Here is an 11,104-nt window from a genome sequence, read left to right as displayed (position 1 = left end):
GGTGGGGCGGGCGGGCGCGAGAGGCGGAGGCGGCCGGCGGGAACCGGTTCGTGAATGGGGCCGGCGCGGGGAGCGCCCCTCGGGGCCGCGCCGGGACACCCCGCGCGCGCCCCGCCCGCCCGCGCCGGTGGCTTCGCCGGGAAGCGCCTGGCGCGAGCCCCGGCTCCCCCGGGCCGGAGAGTTCCAGACTGTTCCCTGCGCCGCCGGTGCGCGCCGGCCGGCTGGCGCTGCGCAGCCCTGTGCCCGCCGTGGCGGGGCGAGGCGGGAGAGCCGCTTCCGCGCGGGTCGTGAGACACGGGATGGCGCAGCGGCGGCCCCGCGCGGGTTTAATCCGTCGGCCCCTTCGCCCGCGGGCTGCAAAACCGCTCTGGCGAGTTTAATGCCGACAGGAAGGTTTTAGGGCGTTCTGCCCGCAGATTACCCTGCGTCCTTTAAGTCGAGATGAAAACCGTGATTCTGGTGTTGCAGATGGGAGCTCAGCCCAGTAGGCCAGAAGCGGTGCGAGAAACAACAGGGCTCGCTCAGCTCCCTCCCGCTCCAGGGAAAGCGTCTCCCAGGGCACAGGGCTTGCCTGAGGAGCTGCAGCCCGCGGTGGGAAGCACCCATGGTGCCTCAGGGATAGCGGCATGGCCGGCGCTCCCTGGCTGGACACCGGCAACCGGGGAAACACCTCAATGTGGGTCACTGCCAGCTTTGTGAAATAGCAGCCTATTTTTAGCCTGAAATCGTCTGGAACTGTTCTAGTTGTATTTAGCTAGTTAAGTCTTTCTTCTGCGTGATATTTTATTATTGCTATACGGATTACAAGAGCTTGCAGAAGTTGGTTTTGATATAAAAAATAGCCCCAATCTGAGTGTCTTTAAGTTAGTATTGCTCTATACAAAGGCATGACTGGTTTGTGATTTTGCCCAAATGTCCTGGGTTTATAGAGCCAGCCGTGGTTTGTCCAGACGGGGTTTTCATGGTATCTGACACGTGAGAGATGTGCTATTCACAACATGTCTAAACTATCTTTTGCTCCACGTGGCTTCAGGGGGGCCCTAAGCTAATTTCTAACCAGGAGCTATGTCTCTGCCAGGATAATGTACTTAGCTTCTCTGGGCTATAAATAGATCTGGGCTGTATTTATTTACATCGTGTTATGTTATTTACTGACTTAGAGCACGTGTCTGGTCATCTCGCAGCTGTTTCCACTTCTCCATATAAAACTTCTTGGAAACGTGATCAGAATGCTATAAAATAAGATGATCCCAAGGTTGATGTCTGCTTGGAATATTGTTTACTTTTTGGTGGTTGTAATGATAGGAAGGTTTCGGGAAAAAAAGAAATTAAGTCAACATAACTTCTATCATTAGTAAAGCCAGATGAACTTGCTCTGAATCACAGAGTTCTGTGATTAAACAGCCTTGCTGTAGTCCGTGCTGTTTGGTTTTTGTGTTTGAGGTTTTTTCCTCCAACAATGCAAGGTTTTGTTTACTGTTTCATTGCACAATAAACTGATCAGGATTTTAAAATCAAATTACTTTCTGCTGCAACATCTTTTGAGTGCTCTAGCACAGTAGTTTACACTGAAAATAAGTCTGGCAGTTTCTCTGAAATTGTATACCCAAAAAAGAAAGGATTTAGCTTTGAAAACTTCTGGTCTAAAAGGTTTCTTTCTTTTTGAGTAAAGAATGCCTGGATCATTTTAACGATATAATAATTTTTATTAGATTGACCCTATCTGGTCCCCCTAGTTGTGATTAGTTATATCATACTAGTTGTCACTTACTGTGCAGCTCCTGTATGTTATGATCTGAGATGGCAAGAGATGCTTGGAGATTACAAGAGTCTCCTGTTTCATATAATATAGGGCAGAATCAGAGGTATGTGTACGGGAGAGGGAGACAAGTGGATAGTTACAAGGTGCCAGTTCGTGAACTGATGAAACAAAGTGATTTGAGGAAACAGAAAGAGATGAGACTCCAAAGGAACTTGGAATATAAGAAAGAAATAAATGCTTGAAAGGAGAAATATATGGGGTATTATCAGAAGAGATTGATAGTACCAGTACAATGTGATCATCACCATTTTGTGGTATTAGGAAGATTAATACAACTTTTATGATAAGAGGCTATATAATATTATATATATATATATATATATATAAAAATAGGAAAAAGCTTGAACACATTTTTCAAGCAGTGGGAATGAAAAACAAAATGTGGGCATGGACTCAATGTTCTTACCTGGTTGACTATTCTCAAGAGTTTTTGAAAGTCTTAATGGGCATTTGTGCAGTAAAACAGTCAATTTAAAGTATACCAATGTTTCAGAAATCCAAATGGTGAGTTATGCCTTATGATTGGTTTATTTTCTTGTAAGAATAGCGAAAAAAACATCCCTATTGACACTCTTTATGTAAAAGTGTAAATATTTTATACGCATTGCTTGCCATTTTTTTAAAGAAGGGAAATCTTAACATAATTAGGGATAAGTTTTTTAATTCTGATCATCTTTTTCAACCTTTCTGTACTTATAAAAGTTCTATTGTATTATTTTTTGGGACCAGAACAGGAAGTGGTTTTCAACACTAAGAGCATGTATCACTTTAAAGTAGTTCTAATTTATTGCTACTCTATATGTTCTTTTTTTGTGAATGCTACTTCTATGGATTCATGAAAGTTAAACTTTTAAATATTACTCTTACGTTTTAAATATGTGTCTTTATATAACAGCATATATGAATATTACTCAAAGACTAAATAAAAGTACTGGTTTATTAATATCCTTGTCTTTTGCAGACGCTTAACTTCTTTAGCCCCTCTAGAAATCAGTACTAGTGTTTGTCTGGGTCTTCTGTAACAACATCAGGGCAAACAATTATATACTGGAAAGAAATGTGAGAATCTGAATTTGTTTATTTGGCCATAGTTTCATTACTTCTATATGGACTGATCCTATTTTAAATTTTAGTGGAATTGGGGATTTCAGATAGGTCTTGATGTAATGTCTATTACTGGTCTATTTGTATAGAATTTATGTATACAATTAAGGTTCTACTGTTAGATCTCTGACCTGCTGATATCTACTGTAGCTGTTTGTGTGGAGGTTTCTGAAGGCTGTGCTAATGCCAATGTGTAAAAAACGTGAAGTGAGTTGACTATCACTGGGTCAGACTGTCACCTAACAGAAAACTCATACATGACTAAGCAGATTAAAACAAAAATAATTAAAGGGAAAGAATGTAATTAATGCAAATCAATGTAGTTCTAGGGAAAACAGCTATTGCCAAGAAAGCTGACTTAATGCTTTGATAAGATTACAAGATTGGCATAAAAGTAACTGCATAGCTGTAACACTAAATGTTCATGTTTTCAAACAGTTTTATCAAAGGAGTGTAATCAAAGATCAGTCTAAAAACAAGTGTGACTGATGCAAAGATTGATGAATACCAAGTAGCAATGATGCCAGCATAGTTCTTTAGAGTAATCTAGGCTTTTTAGTAACTTGTGTACACTCAAAAATATGCTTTAGTATCGAAAAGTCATACATCTAGAATAAGGAACGCAAGCAAGATTTTTAAGTTTTCAAGAACACTTTTGTTACTCTTAAGGCAGTATAGGGATTGTAACAATAAAAACCATCATTCTGTGATCCTTAGATATCTAATGTAAAATTGTGAGGTGTAGAGGTTTTGTTTTTTTGATAGCATCAGTACTAACTACTGAATTACCATGTACACATCTGTTGACCACAGACCCTTCCTGATTTTCTGATATATGTAAAACTCCAGCCAATTAATCTGGACTCTGTGTGTGGCCTTTCTCATGTGCCCTGTTATCTACTCCTTTGTTGATACTTACTGCCCCACCTCTTAGCCCTTTTTTGTCTCCCTCTTTAGGTTAGGTTCAGTGCTGTGGGGTCTCTTGGATTCTGTGATCTTCTGGTGAACAGGGTAATGGAGTGGAAGGGACTGCAGGGCACTGTCAGTGCTTTTGCGTTTTGTGTTTGAGAGTGGTAGGTCCACAGCCATGTCATGGAAGAGAAAGTGATTTATTTTTGAGAATGCAAATCTGCAGAAAATGTTCAAAGACTGGAAATAGTGAGACATATAAAGGACTTTTCCTTTAAAGTCAAGGATATGAAGTGATATAGGGTGAAAATATAGGCCTCTAAAAGTATCTTAATTCGAAGAGTGTTATAAACAGGCAAAAACAATTAAAAAAGGAAATGAGGCAGGTGATTTAAAAGAAGATAAACCCATTTATTAAAACCACAGAACAGCTGCGGGTGAGGCCCCAGGGTAAGCCCAGAGCATACTTGACAAGTCAGAGAGTTACTTGTAGCGAACTGCGTGCCACACACAGGGTGTTTCCTAGACTATGAGCTCCTCAGAAAGACCAGAGTGCTGAGCTCCTTGGTGCTTTTAAAGTCTCTCCCTTTGTTGGATTGGTGCGTTTTTCAATCCACCACCTGATTGGTCCAAATTCAGTAATTTGATTGGTCCTTAAGTTTGTGGACCCTCCACCAATCATTCCTCCAGGGTGTCGAATGATTGATTGTCTCTTCTACCAATAGTTGTCCTCGGTGCAGATGTCACTCCTGGAGGTCATGTTCTGCAGTGTTCTCAACCCTGAGCCACCCCCAGCTCCATCTGACTGCACACACACCAGCCTCCAGACCTCTCCCATTTGCCTTATAATCCCCCAAGAACCTGAGCTGCCCAACAACAAATAACAACCATCAATTAGAAACATTTTACATCAAACAACTACCAACTCATAACCCAATGTTAACAATTAATCAACATGTTGCAACTAATTCTCAATTTATCACCTTACAAATTTATCAATTTGTTACAACTATTACATATTTATAACAAAGAGTTAAGTAGATTGGTTTGTAATTGTATGACAAATTCACTTGGTCTGAAGTTACTGAAGATACAAGTTACTGGATTCAGTATAGGAATTACTGGGTGAAATTTCATATGCTGTGATGTGCAGGAGTTCATAAACTGTAAAATACAGTTTTTTACACTTTGAAGTGTGAATTTAGCAGGAAAAGAAGACTATTAGTAAAAATGCTTTACTCCAGGTTTTTTGAGTTAGTCCAAACTTTATGGTATTTTTATTTCAATGGAGCTGTAGAATTTCTTATATTGTGTCTTAACTGGAAATTCTGCTTTTAATCTTTCCAAAGTTTAATAGCATTATCAATTTAACTGAGTGCCTCTTTTAATTTTCCACTGATTATAATTTTGTTGTGTGTATAAAGGCCCTCTAATCTACTGAGTTTCTTGCTGTTGTCAGTTCTTACTATGTCAGCTTCATTTCTGGAACTTGGTCGCATTCCTTCTCCCCTCTAGCATGTTTTCCTCTTTATTTTCTGATGGATGTCTTCAGTCAAAATCTTTCTTCAAATTTCTTTCTTTTCTTCGGTTCTTCAAAAAGTCTCGTGATTGTTAAACATTAGTTCATTTCTCTCCTACGTCCCAAGTTTCCATCAACAGCATGGTCAGGAGGTTCTGTTTCCAGGGCCTGGGCCTGCATGGTGAGAGCGCACATGGAGCCTTCTGCTGCTATCTGCAGCTACCTGCTGGCAGATAGCACCTAAGGAACACGGTTCTGATGTGACACTGGGGGAACACACCTCAGCTAGAGGGGAACCTTTCTGCTGTGGACATTTCTCTGCTGATGTTCTAGAAGGAGGATACAGGATTTTTAGCGTAGTAAATCTATTTGTGATGTTCTAGCACACTAGCAAAACTGAAGGACCTTGCTGTGAATTCTTCATATTTGTTTGGTATCCTTGGCCATGCATATTTATAAAAAAAATACTCTAAATTCATTATGAGGATTTAACACAGACCTTTTTACCACTCATATAAATGAGCACTTCATATACAAAGTGTGGTGTGCTAGAGGTCTCTGGTTTTATTGTCTTGGGCTAGATCTTGTCTATATGCTTTTGTGATAATGACAATTATTTTCCATTCTCAGCTCCAAAACTGGTTTCTGTAGTTTGCAGATAAGGTCAATTTAGTTTCTTTCTGGAACCCTGATTTTATGTATTGGCCCTGGACTGGTCAGAGGGATTAGAACACTACTGCTGAGACTTCACAAATGCAACCAAAGTGAAGCCCTTTTTCAGTTGTTTCTTGAAAAAAATTGTTGAATTTCTCATATTGCTTCTGTCTGTTCAATAAAATAATTGTCTCCATAATGCCCAGTTTGTACTAAAACTGTGAAGATGTGGTTTTTCATGACTGAAGAAATGATGATCTTTTATAGGTACATGCTGTAATAGTCACTTGGCAAGTTAAACATTCATAATTGGCCCTCAGGCAACATATAGTCTGAGTAGATGGTATTTAAGTATTGCAGGAGTAATTATAAAGTTGAATAATTTCAGAAACTATTTGCACAATATTGCTTACAAGTAAGTTTTCTGCTCTTAGGCTCTTTTACAACATATCTGCTTGTTTATTCCTATTGAAATAAAGCCCATACACTAGGAAAACTGGACATTTTTGATTTGATTAATTTAATTAGGTTTTGTCCAAACACTTTTTGGAACAGTCCAATGGTTTGACATTCTGGATATATCACAGCATTTATCTCAGGAAGCTGTTTGAACTGACAGCCTGGGAATATTTTCTCAAGTATGTTATTGGCAAATCATAGCCCTGTCACAGGGATGACAAATAGGGCTTTTGGTGCTAATAGTGCTTTCCATATTTACTATTACTTTTTAGGAAATTTTAGTATAAGGATACTATACAGCTGCTATTAAAAGACTTCATTTTTTTCTTGTGCTAGAATTTTTCAACAGTGCTACCCATAAAAACTGCTAAACTGGTACTCTTAACAGTAATATCAAATATGTTAATGGCAATTACAAGAGCATACAGCAGTTACAAAGACTTGTAGTTTTTCCTTTTTGAAAAGTTTATCTGGATATGTGTGAAAATTCATTTATGTTTTTGTTTCTAAAATGTAAACCACAGACTTTATTGTCTTGCATTATTAGTGCTGCAACCAGAAATGAAATGCAATCTCTTTGCTCAGTCTGTTCAGATTACTGCAGCTATCAGTCACTGCCTTTTCAACATCCTCTTCACACTGCTCCTGATTTTTTCCCCTCTGTTGCTAGGGAGGAATGCTCATTGATTTTTCTGTGGGTTTAGTTGCTGTTGTTTTGCAGCAAAATAACAATTTATTGAGAAAAGAAAATTTTGCACATCCACTTTTTAAACTCACTATATTCTTTTGTCAGCTGGTATATTGTACTGTCACTAGACTCAAAGTTTATCTTGTCATTTATTGTTGGAATCCCATTATTGTTCAAAATCATTGCCTTTCATTTTATGTATGAGAATTTAATTAAAAATTGAAAAATATAAGTCAAAGTTGGTAATTGTCTATTGCAATTCTATCCCATGCTTAAATATGACCTTATACCATTAAATGGCAAAATTATTATACAAGAAGGAAATTTAGAACATGTCATAGAAAATATAAATTATAAATTTAATTATAAATTATAAATAAATATAAATTGTATTTTATTATCTATTCATGTCCTTTTCTTGTTTCTGTGATTAGTGAACATTTCTCTTTTGTATAGTATTATAATTGTCAATGTATTAGAAAAGAGATATACCTGTGTTCAATTTAACAGGAAAAACAAATCACTTGGAAACCAAAATATGGGTAATCTTATGATCTAAAGCTCTCTAGTACTTAACTAGTATTAATCTAAATTAAGAAAATTACACGTGTTTAAAAGTTAAGATGGAAACTGTAAGCTGTAAGAAAAAGATAAGTAATTCTTCAAATGTCCTAAAAAAATGTAGTGGCTTTTGAATTTAGATTTAAACAAGAAAGCATCTGAGAACTGTCAGACTCTGTGATCTAGTGCTGAAATTCTTTAGTATCCCTAATTTCTTTTCCCTTTTGCTTGAGTAAACTGGTTCAGCAGATCAAAAATATGTTGGGTCTTTGTAGTAAAACAATACTTTTATTTTGTCTTAGAGCAAGTACACTGTGTCTGGCTATCAATAAACATGCACTTTTTGTGACATAAATGACATTCCAATGGTACTCCAAATTCTAGGCTATTTTGCTTCCAATCTGCCAGATGAACTGCACCAGACTTTGCTATGTGTGTGATTACATTGTTTTTTTCTCCAGGGCTTGCACAGTCAGAATATTACTTTGGTCAGCAGACTGTTGGTCAAAATAATACATTCCAAAGTGATGGTAGGGAGCAGTACCCCACTGAAAATGTAACTGAATACACTGTAGTTTGTGCAAATTTCGTTATGCAGAGCTGCCTCTTTTGTGCCCCTAGTGCCATGCACCTTTCTAAATTTTCCAAACTAGTATTCTTGAACCTGCCACTGAGTCCAAAACTGTATATTGCTGTTTTATATTCCTGCAGTTCACATACTCATAAGTGCTCCCAGCACTACCAATGTAGACATATGCATTTCAGTAATAATCCTGTTCTCTGAAACTACTACTTTAACATGTTTCTGATGCCACATAGATAATTTTTTTTTTAATAATGAGAGTTATCATCTCCCCACCAAGAAAATTTGTTTCTACAATTTGTTTCTACATCTGTTTAGTTGCAAAATTCTGGAGCCTCTGCAACTATTCCCTACCTGTGTTTAAATGTTCCCATTGTAGAATTGTGCAATTCCTGCCTGAAACACCAACATATACTTGGGGATAGAGTAACAATTCCAGCAGCTTCAACGGCCACCTAGTTTGTCATGAAAATATTATGATGGTAATTTCTTTTCACATTCTGGTACTGTCCAAAAGACATGAAACATTGCATGGATGTCTGCATCATGACATAAACAGTTAGAATTGGGGCAGCATGTTTAATGTGTCTGTGATTCAAGTTAGAGCTATCAGGGCCAGAAGTACCTCAGGTGTGTGTGGTGGCAAGTTAAAATAACCACTGTCCTTAGAGCCATAAATGAAAAATAATCTGATTGATTTGTTCCTAGAGACACACTGCTCAGAAGGGCAGTACGTAAGCTGGGATGTCATCATAACCATTGGAGTAAGCAAGTGCACCATTGTTTATTCAGGATGGTTTGTGGAATTGTAGATAGTTGGTGCTAGTTTGGTTCAAGGTTGCCTGAGTAGATGTGAAAATACTCTGTCATGTGACACACCCCACTGTGGATAATTGTATGTAGTGAAACTCATGTCCTTAAAGCTGACCTTTGGAAGGGAGGGAAAAGGAGTAGACACATATGGAGCTAAGTACTTAGTCTTACTAAATAGGCCTTAACAAGTATTTCAGATTAACAATATTTGCAATGATAGAGAAAAGTGAAGAACTCTCCAAGCTGCCACTTGTGGAGCCACTATTTTTTGTGCATTCTGTGTCAGATATGAAAAGATTTCATATATATTAAAATGTAATATATATATATTTATATCAAAAGAAACCTGATGCAGAGGTCTCCTAGTTATTAGAAGAAAATTCTTAGGATGCAGACGAGAGTAATGTAAAACTGATTATTTTTTTCTGCAGTATTTTAGGATAACTGAGGACATTTAGAAGCAGACTCACATTTTCACTACAAAAAATATACATTTAAAACAAACCAGACTTCGAAATTTACAGAAATAGTTCATGTAGCTTGTAATTTTATTAGAAATCCTGGTATTTAAATAAAATCCGCTGTAGAAAACACAGTAACATTCCATATACATTTCAGGATCTAATTATACTTAATCATTTTCAAGCGAGCAAGAAGCAGTCTGGAGACATTTTCAAATGTCTAGGCAGTGAGCTTTACAGACACTGTTCCTAAGGATTAACACTACAAACTTTGGAGACAGCCTCTGGAAACAAGCTTATTATGCTGCTCAGTGAATGCTCTGCTGTCTTTGTTGTTAGGCTCATAAGGGCAGAAGTCATCCATACATTCTCTGAAGCCTCTCATCCTGTTAGTGATCCAGTAAGCCTTGACTTGAACAGAAGCTTTCAGAACCAAGCACTGCTTGTACAAGATAAAGGCTACCAATTTCTCTCCAATTTGAATGAAATACATTGCAAGGCAGTGCAGGAATCTTGACTTTTTTTTCTTAAGGTATCATTATGAATAAAACTGATCATAAATACTTTTCCACTGCTCATATTTTGGAGCTTTTTTCCTATACTATTTCCCAATTTCTATGTAGTTTTACTATCCTTTTTTAGGGAAGAGCAATATCCTGTTAAGTCTTCTTTCAGTAAGTACCCTGAAGTATTTAGTCATATTTTACTCTGTTTTGTTCAGGTACTATCTAACATGTGATATTAATTTTGGAAGCAACTGACTTCATCTCTGATCAAACAGTTAAGTAAAATGTATATTTTGCCTTTAGAAGGTGCCCTTTAGTTTAAAGATTACTTTTCAAAATTATCTATATTATTTTAAAGCATAAGTCATGTTTTCCAAGGGAATAGTCACTTGGGGATGCTCAACTTTAGACAGTACCAGCATAAGGGAATTCACACCCTTAATTACATGTTACAGATTCCTGTTCAAAACATGAGAAGGACTAGGAGACTAAAAATGGAATCAGTAGGAGTCAGCATGGCTCACTGAAAGATACAGCAGACAAAAACTTAATAAAGGAATAAAACTTAAATTAGCTTGGCCAACTCTTAGAGGATGAAGCTGACTTTTTAGACAGGCTGCAGTCAGAAGGAGGGGAAAAATAGGCAAACATGGGGATAAAATTCTTGAATATAACCATGAAATTAATATTTTTTATAGAGAAAGACATTTTTTAAAAGATACTATGGTTTCTAAGAAAATATTTCTAAAAATATTGAATAGTTACAGAAAAAGGGAAGAGATATCAATACAGCCTGCAGGTGAAAAAAATTATCAGTGAAGTAAATGACTGCTCCTGTCAGTTGATTAACACTTTTCAGGCTAACACTATGAGGATAACACTGCTTTAACATAATTAATTTTTAAAATTATCTATTTATCCATCATAGTGATGAAAAAAAAAGGTCCTAAAGCTGCAGTTTTCTTGTTCACACACTGCTTCAGTCAAATCCATTCATTCTCTAGAAACTAAAGCAGCATGCATTC

General features: G+C 37.4%; 1 protein-coding gene across 2 annotated transcripts in view; it reads left to right on the top strand.

The window, feature by feature from the left end:
- The first annotated feature begins 18 nt into the window (after window positions 1-18).
- The window catches only part of LGSN (lengsin, lens protein with glutamine synthetase domain), a 92,781-nt gene continuing 81,695 nt past the window's right edge, over window positions 19-11,104 (top strand). Inside the window, exon 1 of one of the 2 annotated variants that reach the window (XM_086876183.1) lies at window positions 19-46. The gene's annotated coding sequence lies outside the window, so the exon portion shown is untranslated. Of the gene's footprint in view, window positions 47-121; window positions 288-11,104 lie in introns of those variants that run through there. The other variant, XR_015282894.1, reaches the window with a different exon arrangement.

This window comes from Cyanistes caeruleus, chromosome 2 (genome assembly GCF_971803275.1).
Source record: "Cyanistes caeruleus chromosome 2, bCyaCae1.hap1.1, whole genome shotgun sequence".
NCBI classification, from domain to species: Eukaryota; Metazoa; Chordata; class Aves; order Passeriformes; family Paridae; genus Cyanistes; species Cyanistes caeruleus.
Note: the sequence above shows the minus strand (reverse complement) of the source record. Positions and strands in the feature narration are given on the sequence as shown.